This window comes from Malaclemys terrapin, chromosome 3 (genome assembly GCF_027887155.1).
Source record: "Malaclemys terrapin pileata isolate rMalTer1 chromosome 3, rMalTer1.hap1, whole genome shotgun sequence".
NCBI lineage: Eukaryota > Metazoa > Chordata > Testudines > Emydidae > Malaclemys > Malaclemys terrapin.
Genome location: NC_071507.1, coordinates 89,481,267 through 89,497,581, shown reverse-complemented (window position 1 = coordinate 89,497,581; position 16,315 = coordinate 89,481,267).

Genomic DNA, 16,315 nt, shown 5'->3' with positions numbered 1-16,315 from the left:
CTGGAAGGATGAGAAACACAAACTTTGGACAGTTTGGAGCCACCAGGAATGTGCCATCTGCTGATTGAGTCAGCAACAGCAGGATGAAACAGCTCCCATAGACTAACATAGGAATTAAATCCTATAAGAATGGACTCTCAAGACTGATGACTGAGTCTCTGGTTCTACTACCAACCTCCAGGAGCATCAGGTGCACCTGACACAGACTCGGCTCCATCCTCATGACCAAGATACCTGGCCAGTAACTTGGCATGAGCAACTTCTAGGCTGGTAACTATAACACCTATACAGAACTTGAATGAATGATTGTGTGAATGAATCTATATATATATATATGTGTGTGTGTGTGTGAGGAATAAGTAGTGATAGGAATAAGTAGTCAAATAACGTTGCTTACTTTTATCTTTTGCTTTACCATTATATTTACAATAAATGTGGCATCTTTGCCTTATCCCTCTTAATAAGATCCTGCTGGTTTTTATTCTATTGGTATAACAATTTATAATGTCCAGCCCTCTCCTGGACAGTTCAGAGAAATAGTAAGTTTTGTTTGTTCCTCAAAGAACACAAAAGCACATCACAGCTTATTAACTTAACTCAGGTAAATGCACCCTTTCATTTAAATTCAGCACTGAGTTGGTGTGTAGTAAAAGTAAAACAAATATATTAATAGGACACAGATTAAGTGATGCCAAGTAAAAGGAATAAAGTTACAAAGAGTTACACGTAAATAAATGTGAAAACACACGTCTAAAAGCCTAAAACTTAGGGTTTTTCCGCACTTAAAATGCTGCAGCAGCGCAACTGTAGTATTTCAGAAGATGCTACCTAAGCCAACAGGAGGAGTTTTCCCATTGGAATGGGTACTCCATCTCCCTGAGAGGTGGTAGCTAGGTCAATGGGAGAATTCTCCTGTCAACCTAGCATTGTTTCCACTGGGGGTTAGGTTGGTTTACCTGCATTGTTCAGAGTTATGGATTTTGCACATCCCTGAGCAATGTAGATATACCAACTTAATTTCCTTGTGTAGACCAGGCCTTAGTCTAGCAAGATACAGGCATGGTTCAAGATTGTTTTTCACCTATATTCTGTTTCCAGAGACTTCAACCCCCGTAGGTTGAAGAACCCACCTTTCTCAGCTTGCAAGAGCTCTGTTCCCTTGTCTGTCTAGTGATGGATGCCAAAGATGGCTTCTGTCTTTGCTTGTATCTTTCAATGACTTTGTTTCAAGAGGTAGAATGACCTGTTGCTGTTCTTTCCTCCCTGTGGGCTTCCCATCGCCCTGTATGAAAATGGAGCTTCCATTGTTTTGATTCCACCATGCTTAATTTACTTTCAAAACAGCTGCCTTCTCTCCTGTCTAGTAGAGAACCTGTTTTTTCCTGTTTTGCCACAGACTTAAAACAGAATATCATTAAGTATCCATGTTTAACAGTGATATTAATGGGTGTAGATGCCATGCTGTCTCCTCCCCCACTAGTTTAAGGTTTGTCTCCACCTTTTGTTAGCTTCTGTTTACCTGATATGTAAATATGCTCTCATTGTCTTTCAAAGTACAGTACTTCCTTGGATGTAACTTCCAGGAGGGGAGAATGCATTCTTGTCTAGTGCAGACCTGTTTACCAACTCCCACTGACATACCTGGTTTACTTATACTGTACTTAGTCATAATTCCAGCATATATGCATAATACTTAATACATGTATTACAGAAGTATATTAATCAGTGAGTTATTAGTTTTTAAGGCATCTTTTTACAAGATTATTACAGTAGCATGCAGACATGCCAACTCTTGCAAATTAATCATGAGAGATTTGACTTTGAAGTAAAATTAAGCCTCTATCATGATAGAACTCTCAAATGTCAGGATTATTTTTTTTAGAAATTGCGGACGGCCCTGGCTCCCACCGACAGCCCCAGCCATCCAGGGCTGACTGATAGCAAGAACCCCTGCTCATGGGACCCCTGTAAGGAGAGGCTTCTATGGTCAGCTCTGGACAGCCAGGGCTCCCATTCTCAGCCTGGAAGTGGGAGAAGGACCCCACTGCAGACCCCTCAAGCCTTGGGAGGGTGAAGAATCCTAAAAGGAGCAGAAGTGGGGGCTGATGGGGTGGGAGGGCTGTATTGATGGTGGATTCTGAGCAGATGGGGTGAGTGCTGGGAGGATGAACTGAGGGCAGTGGGGTCAATGGGGTAAGGGGGCTGAGCTGATGGGGGTGGTGGAGGCTGGGGGACTGAACTGAGGGGGATCTGAATTGAGAGGGGATTGGGTGGGGACAATACTGATGGGGGGTGGGAGACTGGAGGACAGGATTAATTGCTGGACAGGAGAGGGGTGAATGTGGGGGTGAGCTTTTGCATCAAGGGCTAAAGTCACCTTATCCAGTACATATGGCAGAGTGGGCAACACTAATTGTCACATGTGCATACCTGGGAGATGGGCAGGGGGAATTCAGAAATCAAGAGACTGACCAAAAATCATGAGATTTTTAAAAAAGATTGTATTTTTTAGATCTCTTGAAGTTGGCAATACTGAATGTGTAGGATGTGAATACAGTGGTGCTTATGTGACGGTTACCCTTCTTTCCTTTTTAAGGGTCCATTTTCAGAAAGTGAGTGTCACAAGAGCCTGTAATTGTTCTGTTTATAAAAGCACTTAAAACTCTGTTTTGTGAGTAAAGTGTTTACTTCATTATTATAGTTTTCCTGGAAACAGCCTGACAATGACTTTGTACAAAGGCTGATGTTGTTTTCAACAGTGCACATTGGTAATCCCCTGTTCTATAAACTACTTTTAGACTAAAAGAACAGGAGTACTTGTGGCACCTTAGAGACTAACAAATTTATTTGTTAGTCTCTAAGGTGCCACAAGTACTCCTGTTCTTTTTGCGGATATAGACTAACACAGCTGCTACTCTGAAACCTACTTTTAGACTCACTTTCCCTTTTCTACTGCACTATTCTGAATTCTTTTAAATTGGCCAACTGATTTCTAGAGCCGTAATCTTTCATTATCGGTTTATCATTGATTCAGTAAATGTCCCATCTTGCCAGCTTCTTGCTATCTTGAATTTCAGTAGATGAGGTTACAATGGTGTCTTTCGTGGGTTCTCACTAAAATTGTTTGAAGTAATGAACTCTTGTTGGACTCTATTTTCACATAAGCAAATCTGCTAAAGTTATTTCTGCTAAAATATTGTAGTGGGGCCAAACTGTCCTTGGCTCTAGCTTGGCTGCACAGGAAGGTAGGGGGAAAGCATGAGGAGTTTTCCCTCCCTGCACACCCCTTACAAATGCTAGAGACCTTTGCAGAGACTGATTTCTCCTGGTGCCCCTTGGGGCACAAATTGCCCCAAATAAGATAGGGCAGGAGTAGGGCCTTGACATCATATCCACCTGCTCCAGCCTATTGAGCCAGCCAGGCAAGCCCAGGGGAGCATGTTACATCTTTCCAAAGGATGGTGTAGCTTGTACACTTCCCCCATAGATACCAGACAGCTGAGGGAAGGTATGGGCTTCCTTGAGACACCATCGCTCCCAGCCTCTCGTGGAGGGGTAGAAGGTTACTCCACACCATCCTATGGCAAAGTCTAGCCCATCATCAGTAATGATACAGCCTAAAGTAACTATAGACTGTGCACTCTCCTCTTCTAGTATTCATAGATTCCAGTGCCAGAAGGGACCATAATATTCATCCTGTCTGGCCTCCTAGAGAACACAGGCTGGAGAATTTTTAGAAAAATATCCAATTTTGATTTTAAAAATTGTCAGTGATGGAGATTCCACCACAACTCTTGGTAAATATTCTAATGGTTAATTACACTCACTGTTAAAGTGTGCTTTTTTTCCATTGCTTTTTTTGCCTGGGTCTTCACAGACAAGGTCTGATTCCCAGACTGCTGCACTGGGCAGCACAATATGGGGAGGTGGTGAGCAGCCGTCAGTGGTGAAAGAACAGGTTAAGGTCTATTTAGAAAAACTGAACATGCACCAGTCCATGGGTCCGGATCTAATGCATTTGAGGGTGCTGAGGGAGTTGGCTGATGTGATTGCAGAACTATTGGCCATTATCTTTGAAAACTCATGGTGATCAGGGGAGGTCCTGGATGATTGGAAAAAGGCAAATCTAGTGCCCATCCTTTAAAAAAAGGAAGGAGGAGAATCCAGGAAACTATAGACTAGTCAGCCTCATCTCAGTCCCCGGAAAAATTATGGAGCAGGTCCTCAAGAAATCCATTTTGAAGCATTTGGGGAGAGGAAGATGATCAGAAACAGTTAACATGGATTCACCAAGGGCAAGTCATGCCTGACCAACCCAATTGCCTTCGATGATGATATAACTGGCTCTGTGGATATGGGGAAAGCAGTGAATGTGATATATCTTGACTTTGTATCAAAAGCTTTGCTAGTCTCCCACAGTATTCTTGCCAGCAAGTTATAGTATGGGCTGGATGAATGGACTATAAGGTAGATACAAAAACAACAAGGAGTCTGGTGGCACCTTAAAGACTAACAGATTTATTTGGGCATAAGCTTTCGTGAGTAAAAACCTCACTTCTTCGGATGCACCGAAGGTATATAAGGTAGATAGAAAGCTGGCTAGATCGTCAGGCTCAACGGGTAATGATCAACAGCTCAGTGTCTAGTTGGCATCCAGTATCAGAGTGCCCCAGCAGTCTGTCCTGGGGCTGGTTTTGTTCAACATCTTTAATGATCTGGATGAGGAGATGGATTGCACCCTCAGCAAGTTTGCAGATGACACTAAGCTGGGGGGAGAGGTAGATACACTGGAGGGTAGGGATAGGGTCCAGAGTGACCTAGACAACTTGGAGGATTGGGCCAAAAGAAATCAGATGAGGTTCAACAAGGACAAGTGCAGAGTCCTGCACTTAAGATGGAAGAATCCAATGCACCGCTACAGGCTTGGGACCGACTGGCTAAAGGCAGTTCTGCAGAAAAGGACTTGGGGATTACAGTGGACAAAAAGCTGGATATGAGTCAACAGTGTGCTCTTCTTACCAAGAAGGCTAAAGGTATATTGGGCTGCATTAGTAGGAGCATTGCCAGCAGATCAAGTGAAGTGATTATTTCCCTCTATTCGGTACTGGTGAGGCTACATATGGAGTATTGCATCCAGTTTTGGGCCCCTCCGCTACAGAAAGGATGCGGACAAATTGGAGAGAGTCCAGCAGAGGGCAATGAAAACAATTAGGGGGCTGGAGCACATGATTTAAGAGGAGAGGCTGAGGGAACTGGGGTTATTTAATCTGGAGAAGAGTGTGTGGGGGGGATTTGATAGCAGCCTTCAACTACCTGAAAGGGGGTGGGGGTTCCAAAGAGGATGGAGCTAGGCTGTTCTCGGTGGTGGCAGATGACAGAACAAGGAGCAATGGTCTCAAGTTGCAGTGCGGGAGATCTAGGTTGGATATCAGGAAATTCTATTTCACTAGGAGAGTGGTGAAGCACTGGGATGGATTACCTAGGGAGGTGGTGGAATCTTCATCCTTAGAGGTTTTTAAGGCCCAGCTTGACAAAGCCCTGGTTGGGATGATTTAGTTGGTGTTGGTCCTGCTTTGAGCAGGGGGTTGGACTAGATGACCTCCTGAGGTCTCTTCCAACCCTATTCTATGCCTTCTATCTAGTCTGAATTTGTCTAGTTTCCACTTCCAGCCATTGAATCATGTTATACCTTTATCCATTAGACTGAAGAGCCCCATTATCAAATATTTGTTTCCCATGTACAGACTTATAGTTTGTAATCAAGTCACCCCTTAACTCTTTGTTAAGCAATAGATTCAAAGAGCTCAATCTATCACTACGGCATGGTTTTCCAATCCTTTAATTTTTGTGGTGCTTTTCTGAACCCTCTTCAATTTATCAACATCCTTTTTTGAATTGTGAGCTCCAGAACTGGACACAATAGTACAGCAGAATATCTTCCTTGGGCCTATATTATCCTGGAGAGGGATAAGGCTAATTGGTGACCTGACTGGAGCATCAAGTCAACACTTGCCAAAAGGCAAACCACCATGTGTGATGACAGTGGCCAGACATTGTAGGTGGGGTGAGTAGAGATCTAGTGTCCTAAGCACTAGGCGACCGTGATCACCACCTATCACTCATATGCAAACTTTGTCAGTAATTTTTGTATTCTTTGAAATAATTAACAATGTTGCATAGCATAGGGCTAAGGACTGATCCCTGCAGGACCCCACTGGAAGCATAACTGCTCAGTGACAATTTCCATTTACAATTACATTTTGAGACCTCTCTTAAGCTAGGTTTTTAACCCACTTCATGGCACACATTTTCATTTTATATTCTAGTTTTTTAATCAAAATGTTGTGTGGTACCAAGTCAAATGCCTTACAGAAGTCCAAGTATATTATGTCAATTTCAATTACCTTTATCAACCAAATTTATAACCTCATTGAAAAAAGATCTCAAATTTGAGGAGCTATTTTCTATAAACCCATGGTGATTTGTATTAATTCTGTTACCCACCCCACCCCCCTTTAATTCTTTATGAATCAAGTCCTGCATCAGCCTCTCCATTATCTGGTCAGGCTGATAGGACTATAATTACCAGGGTCATCCTGTTTACCCTCTTTAAAAATTGGCACATTAGCTTTCCTCCAGTCTTCTCCAGTGCTCCAAGACTTATTGAAAAATCAATATTAGCTGTCCAGCAAGTGCCTCAACCAGCTCTTAACTTGTATCCAAGAGTTTTATCTCAACCTGCTGATTTAAAAATGTCTATCATTATTAGCTTCTGTTCAACATTCTCCAGGGATACTAGGAGAATGGAAAGAGTGTTATCACCAAATGAGCAGGCTATATAACTTCCCCAAATACAAAACAAATACGTTTAATACTTCTGCCTTTTCTGCATTATGATTGATAATTTTACCAATTCCATTACTAGATGGACCATACCATTGTCGGGATTCTTAAGTCTGCTGGCCACAGACGTCCTATTTAGGGTTACCATATTTTAACAAGCAAAAAAGAGGACGGGAGGAGCCCCGCCCTAGCCCCGCCCCTGCCCCTCCCACTTCCCGCCCCCCCAGAACCCCCAACCCTCCCCCCGTTCCTTGTCCCCTGACTGCCCCCTCCTGGGACCCCTGCCCCTAACTGCCCCCCGGGACTCCACTCCCTATCTAAGCCTCCTTGCCTCTTGTCCCCTGACTGCCCCAACCCTTATCCACACCCCCACCCCCAGACAGACCCCTGGGACTCCCACGCCCCATCCAACCACTCCCCACCCCCTGACAGCTCCCCCCCAGAACTCCCAGCCCCCTACCCCCCGCTCCTTGTCCCCTGACTGCCCCCTCCTGGGACCCCTGCTCCTAACTGCCCTCCAGAACCCCACCCCCTACCTAAGACTCCCTGTTCCTTGTCCCCTAACTGCCCCCTCCTAAGACCCCCCCCAACTGCCCCCCAGGACCCTACCCCCTACCTGTACCCTGACTGCCCAAAACTTTCTCCACTCCCCTCCAAAAGCCCCCCCCCCGTTTCTTGACTGCCCCATCCAGAACCTCCCTGTCCCTTCTCCTGCCCCCCCTTACCCTGCTGCTCAGAACAGGGTGTTGGGCTCTGTGCCAGCCGGACACATGGCTGAGCTCCCCAGCACAACACAAAACCCGGTCCCTGGCCCTGCACAGGGCTGCCAGAGCGGGCTGCAGGAGGAGGAGCTGCCGGCCGGCTCAGAATGCAGGGAGGGGGGGGGTGGGAGGAGGAAGCTGCTCCGGAGTCCAGCCCGGGACTTTCCTGCAGCCCTCCCAGCCGCTCGCTCTGCCGGGGGAGGGGGAAATCCCGGACATTGTGAGTGCTTTACAAATTCCCCCCGGACGCTATTTTTAGCACACAAAAGGAGGACATGTCCGGGTAAATCCGGACGAATGGTAACCCTAGTCCTATTGCTTCCCTTATGAATTTTCTACAATTCCTAACTTCTGATTTATATTCATTACACTCAATGTCCCCTTTCTTCCATTTGTTACTTTTTGGGGAAGGTGCAACCCCACTGGGACAAAGGGCTGATGCAGAAAAGCTCTGCAGCGTGATCCTTCAAAAGCCCCTCTGCAAGTACACTGGGGGCAGAGCTCTGCAGCTCAGGAGCTAAGTGGCCTGCATCAGAAATGTGTTGGTCCAGAACATCACTATATGCTGTGATATCACCCTCTGTAAACTTGCAGAGATTTCCACACAAGACCTTGCTGAGCCTACAGCTCTTCAGTTCTGCAAACTTGTTTAAAGGCTTGGCTCTAAATTTTCAGAATAAATACGTATTTAGATACCTTAAGTGCCATGACATTCAGATGTTGAGCACCTGTAATTCCCATTGAAATCCATGGGGGAGCTGTATGCTCCGAATCTTTGAAAAACAGACCTCTTGCCTTCCTTCAGATACCCAGCTCTGAAAAATGTTGCTGCCTTTTGCCCACACAGAGAGCCCACTATATAAGTTTTCAAAAACTTCTTTGCTTTCAACAACCATATTTAGCACCTTTTTTAAAAAAACAACCAATATGAACCTTAAGAAAACAGGGTCACTAGTGAAAAAGTGGACAGCCTTTTGTTTATAGCAGTGGAATTTGAGTACTGTTGATGATCTTTTTGGCAAATAGAATATGCAGCTGGATCAGCAAAGGATGCAAAAATTCTACAAAAATATGCAGCCCATTCAGCAAAGAATCCATTATACTTAGTAAACATGTAAGTTTTCAGCTATTGAAACTTACAGCGCTGAGGCCGTGGGTCCTATTTTACTGGTCAGAATACATTTGTCAACTTGCACCTCAGGTAAGTGGGGGAAAAAATTGACAGGTTAACTAAGGGCAGAGCTACACTAGAAAGTGTTGCTGGCATAGCTATCTCACTTAGAGGTGTGATCTTTTTGCCAATACACATGGGTGGCACTTGAACCGCTGGCTGGGGGAGGCTAGCCCCCAGCCCCGCCACTTCTGTCTGAGGCCCCACTGCAGCCACCAGCCCCCACTCCAGGCTAGCCCCAGGAGGGAGGGTGGCGCATGGGGCTCTCCACCCTTCCAACCCCCCTGTGTATACTCCAGGAGGTGGAGGCTGCCTTGTTACCCATTTCTCTTGTCTTCCTGCAGCAAGCCCCGTGAGAGGGTGCTCCCTGCCCACCCCTTACCCTGGGCCCTCTGGACATTTTTATTCAGCCCCTGTTCTGTGAGCGCCCCCCCAGCCTTCCCGTTCCCACATCCCAAGCCGGCAGCACAGCCTGCAGCTGGTCCGGTTCCAAACCACACCTAGAGACCAACTGTACATGCTCGTGCTCCACACACAGCATTTCCTCACCCTTGCATCCCGCCCCGACCCCAAATGACGGGACTATCTTCCACCTAAAGAGGGTGAGGAGCCCCAGTGGGCCAGCCTTTATTCCAGCTTGGTCCCACGGCCCACCAGGGACATTGGTTGGTGCCTCCTTCACGGAGCTGTGAGCACAGGCATGTACCTGGCGCGGTTCACACCTACGCCTGAGGCCTGCCCCTCTTTGCGGCATGAGGGAGAACCTGGTGCATGCCTACTTTGAATGTGCCAGGTAGCAGCCCCTATTCCAGCTCCTCCATAACTTCAGGTTCTGGCTGCACTCTTTCCCGCACCTGTTCCATTTTGCACACCCCATCCATGGCCCCATGAAGTAGCGAGACCTCCTCGTCAACCTCCTCCTCCTGGCCTTGGCCAAACTCTCTCCATCTACACTACCAGGAGGAGGATGCTGGACGAGAGGGTGCTCTGCGACTGTGGGGCCTATTTCTGTTCCTACCTAGTTTCACGCCTCCAGGCAGAGTTCCACTAGGCAGCATCCACTGGCTGCCTCAACACCTTTGAGGAGCAGTGGGCGCTGTCCAGGGTTCTCTGCTCGGTGTCACCATCAGGTACCCTTGTTCTGAACCTATGACCTTCACCTCAGTCCCCCCTTTTTTCCCCATTTGTTGTCCCCCATACTCATTTGGTCCCTGGGTCCAGTGGTCCCTCCTACTAGGCTGGGGGAGGGGCCTTTAGATGTGGGTGGGCTTGCACCGCCTGGGTTTTCCAATAAGACAGCCATAGCCCACCCAGCCCCAGAACACTGGGAGGGTGGGTGGCGCAGCCCCTGGAGCCAGGCTGTAGAATGGAAGCAGAGGGTCTGGGGGCAGAGCATGGGTAGGGCCATGCCTGGCTGTTTTGTGGAGGCACAGCCTCCCCCAGCCTCTGGTACCTGCCACCCATGCCAATACAGCTATGCAGGTAAAAGCTCTAGGGCTAGATTACAAGGGAAACTTAGGCATTACAATGCTCAGCATTGCAGCACTTAACTTTTAGGTGCCCTGCCACCTAGTGGAATTCATAGCCCCCAGTCTTCCTATACAATGCATGCAGAAAGTTAGATACTTAAAAAAAAAAAAAAAAAAAAATCGCAGAAGCCAGCAAGCTGAGTGGTAAACTGCATAAGCTAGCCAGTAGGAAATGTCACTGAGAGGGGTGTAGCCTAAACCCTGTCCCTCAAAGGGAGTTAGTCACCTGTCTCCACTCAGGATTCACAGCATGAATCCTCTCCTGGAGTTAGATGTCTAAGCCAGGTCAGCCCTCTGTCAAGAAAAGCTGAGGAGGGGGTGGTGGTGCTGCTCCCCTGATGTGCTATAGCCGAATAGTTAGAGCACTCACCCAGAATGTGGGAAACAAGGTAAAAATCCCCACTCTGCCTGACATGCAGCAAGGACTTGAATCCAGATCTCCTAGCTATAACATATTAGGAGTAGGTCTCTGAGTCTCTCCTGTTGAAGCTGCTCCACTTTGTATAATACTTAAATTGGAGTAGGGACTGGAACTGAGTAGAAGAAAAGCAGCTAAAGTTGATTTAGCTGACCACTTTTATTCCACAATAAGTACCCACACAGAATGGCACCAAAATAACTAAATTGATGTTAGCAAACCCATGCCGTTGAATCAGTGCAAGTTTCTATGTAGACCAGCCTAAAACATGACTCAAGGCAGGTTCTGTTTTATCTTAACCTTAGTTGTACCCTCCTGTTCCTTGGCTTGTTTTTTAACTAAACTTCAGTCTTTTTTCCTGTGTATGTGATATATCCCCTCGTTTGCAACTCACCAATGTGACACAGCACCATTTATGCTCAGATTAATAGATTCCAAGGCCAGGAGGGACCATTGTAATCATGTGTGTCACAGGGCGCATCACTCACTGCCAGACTGGCACCTCCTCCTGGTCACTCTGGGGATTAGCTCAAGGCCACCCCCTCCTTCTGGTTTATACACCATCACTGCATCTGCCTGAAACCCCTCTCACTGCCTCAGGAACAGTAGCACCTGCTTCACAACTCAGCCCTCTGGCTGTGTCACCATCTGTGTCCCTCCCCCCTTCAGGGGTTTAGTATTGCTTCCCCAGTGGCGATTTGGGGGGACCCAGTCCCACCCACTTCTCCAGGTCCCAGGCCAGGGACCTGGTGGATGGCAGCCATGTGCTGCATTCCCTCCAACTTCTCAGTATGTTTCCCTGGCCACTTCCCTCTGGCCCCAGCAGCTTCTTCACTATTGGCTCAGGGCCTCAGCATGTCTGTCCTAGCAGCCAGCCAGGAATTCCCTCTCACTCCTCTAGTCCCTGCCAGCAACTGCTCTGTCCACAGTGCCACAGGACTCTCCGCTTGCAAGAGACACAGTCCTGAATCCTTGTGCCTCTGCCCCAGCAACTTCTTAGCTGCTGGGCCCCGATATTGGTTGTTTCCAGCAGCTCTTCCCTGATTGGCTGCATCCAATGCAGCCTCTGTAAACTGCTTAAGGACTCACCTCCACTGCTCACACGCAGGATTAACCCCTTTTACACCTCTGTGGAGTAGACACCATCAAAATCTGGTCTGACCTGCTGGAAACACAGGTCAGAGACTTCCCCAAAATAATTCCTAGAGCAGATCTTAGAAAAAACACCCAACCTTGATTTAAAAATTGTCAGTGATGGAGAATTCACCATGAACTTTGATAAATTGTTCTAATTAATTACTCCCACTGGTAAAAATATACATTTCCAGTCTGAATTTGTCTAGCTTCCACTTCCAGCTTTTGGATTGTTATCTATGCTAGATTGAGGAACCCATTATTAAATAATTGTTCCCTGTATAGACTTATCAAGTCACCACTTAACTTTCTCTTGGTTAGAATTAAGGAGCTCCATCTATTTAGCTTATCACTATAAGCCATGTTTTCTAATCCTCTTATCATTCTCATGGCTCTTCTCTGAACTCTCCAATTTATCAACAACCTTCTTGAATTGTGAGCATCAGAACTGGACACAGTATTCCAGCAAAGGTCACGCCAGTGCCAAATATAGAGGTCAAATAACCTCTCTAGTCCTACTTGAGATTCACCTGTTTATGCATCCCAGGATTGCATTTACTCTTTTGGCCACAGCATCACACTGGGAGCTCATGTTCAGTTGTTTATCCACTGAACCCCCCCAATCTTTTTCAGTTACTGCTTCGCAGGATAGAGTCCCCCATCATGTAAGTATGGCCTACGGTCTTCGTTCCTAGATGCCTGTTTATATTTAGCCATATTAAAACGCATATTGTTTGCTTTCACTCAGTTTACCAAAGTTACATCTGACTTTGTCCTGTTGGGTTAAAGCCCTGCTGTGTTTATTTCTATTTAAACATTTATTGACTTCCTCCCTGTATTTTATTCTACATCAATCCTTCTCAGATACATACACACACACACGCATGCATGCAAAAAGATGTGAACCAAAATATTTCATATTAAAAAAACCTTGCTAAAAAGAGACAAGTCAGAAAACAGAACAGCCAAATTATTTTTTTTAAACAGCTTACCACACTGATTCTTTAAGATGGTTATCATAGACCTCACATATTTAAATAGTTTATTTTCTGACTATTTATACATGCAAAGGGGCACATTTTCAAAAGCAGCCTCTAACATTGTGCCCACAAATGTGTAAACAACTGTTTGCACACTGAATCCTCAGATTTGCATATAAATGTGTATTTGCACATATTAGTCAGGTCATTACATGTCTAACTGCTGATTTGCATGTGCAAATATACATTTGTAAATGCAAATATGTCTTTTTCAGCTCCAAAAAACTGCAGGCAGACAACTTGAGTGTAATTTTAGTTGCTGAGCTGAGGAATAAAAAGTCTCTGATCAAGTAGGACATAGACACAACACCCTAATGTTTTTTGGTTTTAGTTGTTGCTTCCAAAGTGGAAAACTTTAAAACAAATAATGACTTATCTAACCTTATTGACCATAGGAAAATCTGACTCTGTTAAGATAGTTTAGCAAGCTATAATTGTGACACCTCCAGTTTAAGCTTTCTAGGAGACTCATGCTTGTAGGATTGCATCAGAGGATAATCTGATTGCTCTGCCCTTACCCACTATAGACAAGTGATGAGGAAGGCAAAACTCCCCTTTCAACAGACCATGTGACACAGCTACCCCAAGTAAATCCATATACAGTAGAATCTTTTTACTTGGGCCACCCTGGTGGGCAGACTGTCATATCTGAACAGTGTATTTAGAATGACTGTAGTAAATGTGGCACTAAATGTTACTTTGCAAACATATGTAGATTAAATAGATTAAAACCACTTCCCGAATACTCCCACCACACACACTTATTATTTCCTCTAAAATGCAGCTGGTAGCTTGGTTACAACATATCAGATAAATCACTTAAAGCTTGATTGAACCTTTGCTCAATGTGCTGAGTAGGGGATGTCATGTCGATGATTCAGGTGAAACTCACACTGGTTTTACAAGTGTTTTGCCTGAGTAAGGACTGAGTACGAATTCCAGTACTTGATCCTGTACAAGTAAGCAGGGGGCAGTGTAATCACTATTTATTTCCATGATCTACAACAGACCAAATACAAACAATGTCTTCACTTTCATTAAGTCCCTGATATATAAAGTCCAAACATTAAGAAAAATAATTACTACAATAAGTAAAAAAACCCCAAACAAAACACAATATAATTACAATTTGCCTGAATGAACTTCTCAAAATACTGTGGACTACATCCAGAATTAACAATATAGTATAAGTTTTCCAAAAAATAAATCAGTATAGTACAGGTCAGCTGTAAAACATGCTTGAGTTGGTATAATGTAAGATGGTATAGAATAATTGATTATTGAAAGTAAGGGAAATAGATTCTCCCATAAAGTTATTCTAATACCTTTGTAAACAGTTTTTCATGCAACCTCTGCATGTGGCAATTCTGAAGTAAATCCTAATGTGAAAGAAATGGCAAATTCTACTGCAGTGGTTCTCAAACTCTTGTACTGGTGACCCCTTCACGTAGCAAGCCTGAGTGTGACCTCTCCCTTATACTAAACAGTGTTTTTTAATTTAACACCATTATAAATGCTGGAGGCAAAGTAGGGTTTGGGGTGGAGGCTGACAGCTTGTAACCTCCCATGTAATAACCTCACAACCCCCTGAGGGGTCCTGACCCCCAGTTTGAGAACCCCTGTTCTGTTACAATGCTGTTAATCTGGAATAACCCTAACAGTGTCTTTAGCTGGAGTTACTCCAGATTTAGACCATGGTAACCAAGAGCAGAATCTTACATTAGTTATTACACTACTGTTATTTTACACTATGCATTTATCATATTTATATCTGTATGGGGCTGTGTGCTTTTAAACAGCTGCTGTGGTTCATTCCCACAGTAGCTGCATTTCACTGATTAGAAGAGCCTTCTATAATGTAGTTAGTATATAACTTGAAAGTGCTATGAAATATCTCAGTATGGAGGGTACTCTATAAATTTGTACAAGTCTACCACTATATTTTAATGCAAAAACTGACTAAGTATTACTTTGGAAATAAGGTAAATAAACTGGCCCGGCCCGCCAGGGTGCTTACCCTGGCGAGCCGCATGCCAAACATTGCTGACCCCTGCTGTACAACAAGATCAGGAGTTGCTGAGTGCTGCAAAAAGCAGCAAGAAATACCCCTGGCGAATGTAGGTGAGTACTAATTGTTAATTATTAATAATCCTCAGGAAGAGGGGTGGGGCAAGGTGCTACAAAACCAGTCCCTTGTTTTTGATATACAATGTTGGCAATCCTAATTGTAGAGATGCTATTCAAAGACCCCACTGCATCTACCAGGAATGAAAGAAGGATCTGCATTGTGGCAGCTCCTCAAGCCTCATCACTAACTCCCCTACATGATGCCATAGGTTGATTGGCAAACCAGTACCTTTCACACGTACTAAATTAACTTTCAAAACTTCCAACTGTAGCCCGTATATTTGGATCTGTGATTACCAATCATATCAGTGTAGCATTGACACACATTCATAGAGTAACAAAGTTAAAAGTAGCCACTTGCTTTTTAATTAAAAAAAAAAAAAAAACTGTTTAGCATCAGACATAATTTAGTAAAATCCTCCCAAACATGTTTGTGCTATCCACCATTTAAGGGACTGAACATCAAAAGTATTTCACTTTCTAGCAATAACTGTAGAATATAGCTATGAAAGCTAGGCTCAGGCTATACAGTATTTTAATATCAAAATTTAACAATGCTCATTAATATCAGCTTAAAAAACCTTTGGTTTTTGTGTCAAAGAAAACCTTGTCAGACAGGAACACAAACATTACATATAGCAGAGCTACAGTAGACCATCTTAATTGTAGAACCATAAAATGAACAATAACATTGGGGACCTTATTCAGATTATTTTCCACTCGCTTCTACATAATGTACAATTAGCTCATAAGTGTGACAGACTTTTAGGAGTCTGCATTGTGATGTCTGCCAAATACTTATCAAAGCACCTCTGTAACTTTCTCCTGCAAACCTCAGCATAAGGATTCAACACCCTTTAGCTGGCAATGCTGTGTCCCAAATTATGCTGAGTATCTCTTACACACCTGGAGGAGTGAAGTTCATCCTTGGCCTGCTATTCTTCTCTTTGCATGTCTAAGAGTGACTACAGAACACCAAATAAAACAACCTTGGAGTGAGATGAACTTTCATATGGATTTCATATACATGGACATGATAGCAGAGGTCTACTGAGCATGTTCCAATGTGAGATTTTTCAGCCACTTATAGCTTATTCATTCAATTCTCTTCAAATGATCAGCTAGAACTCAGCTAGAACTATTTCCATGTCTGTTTTTTATTTGTTTGGAGATTAATAGCTATTTAAAGCTGTTCTTTTTATTTATAAGATAATTTCAATGAGATAATCCAAGAACTAAATTTCATTTCCAAATTCCAACACTCATTCTACAACAATGAACAACTATAGTGG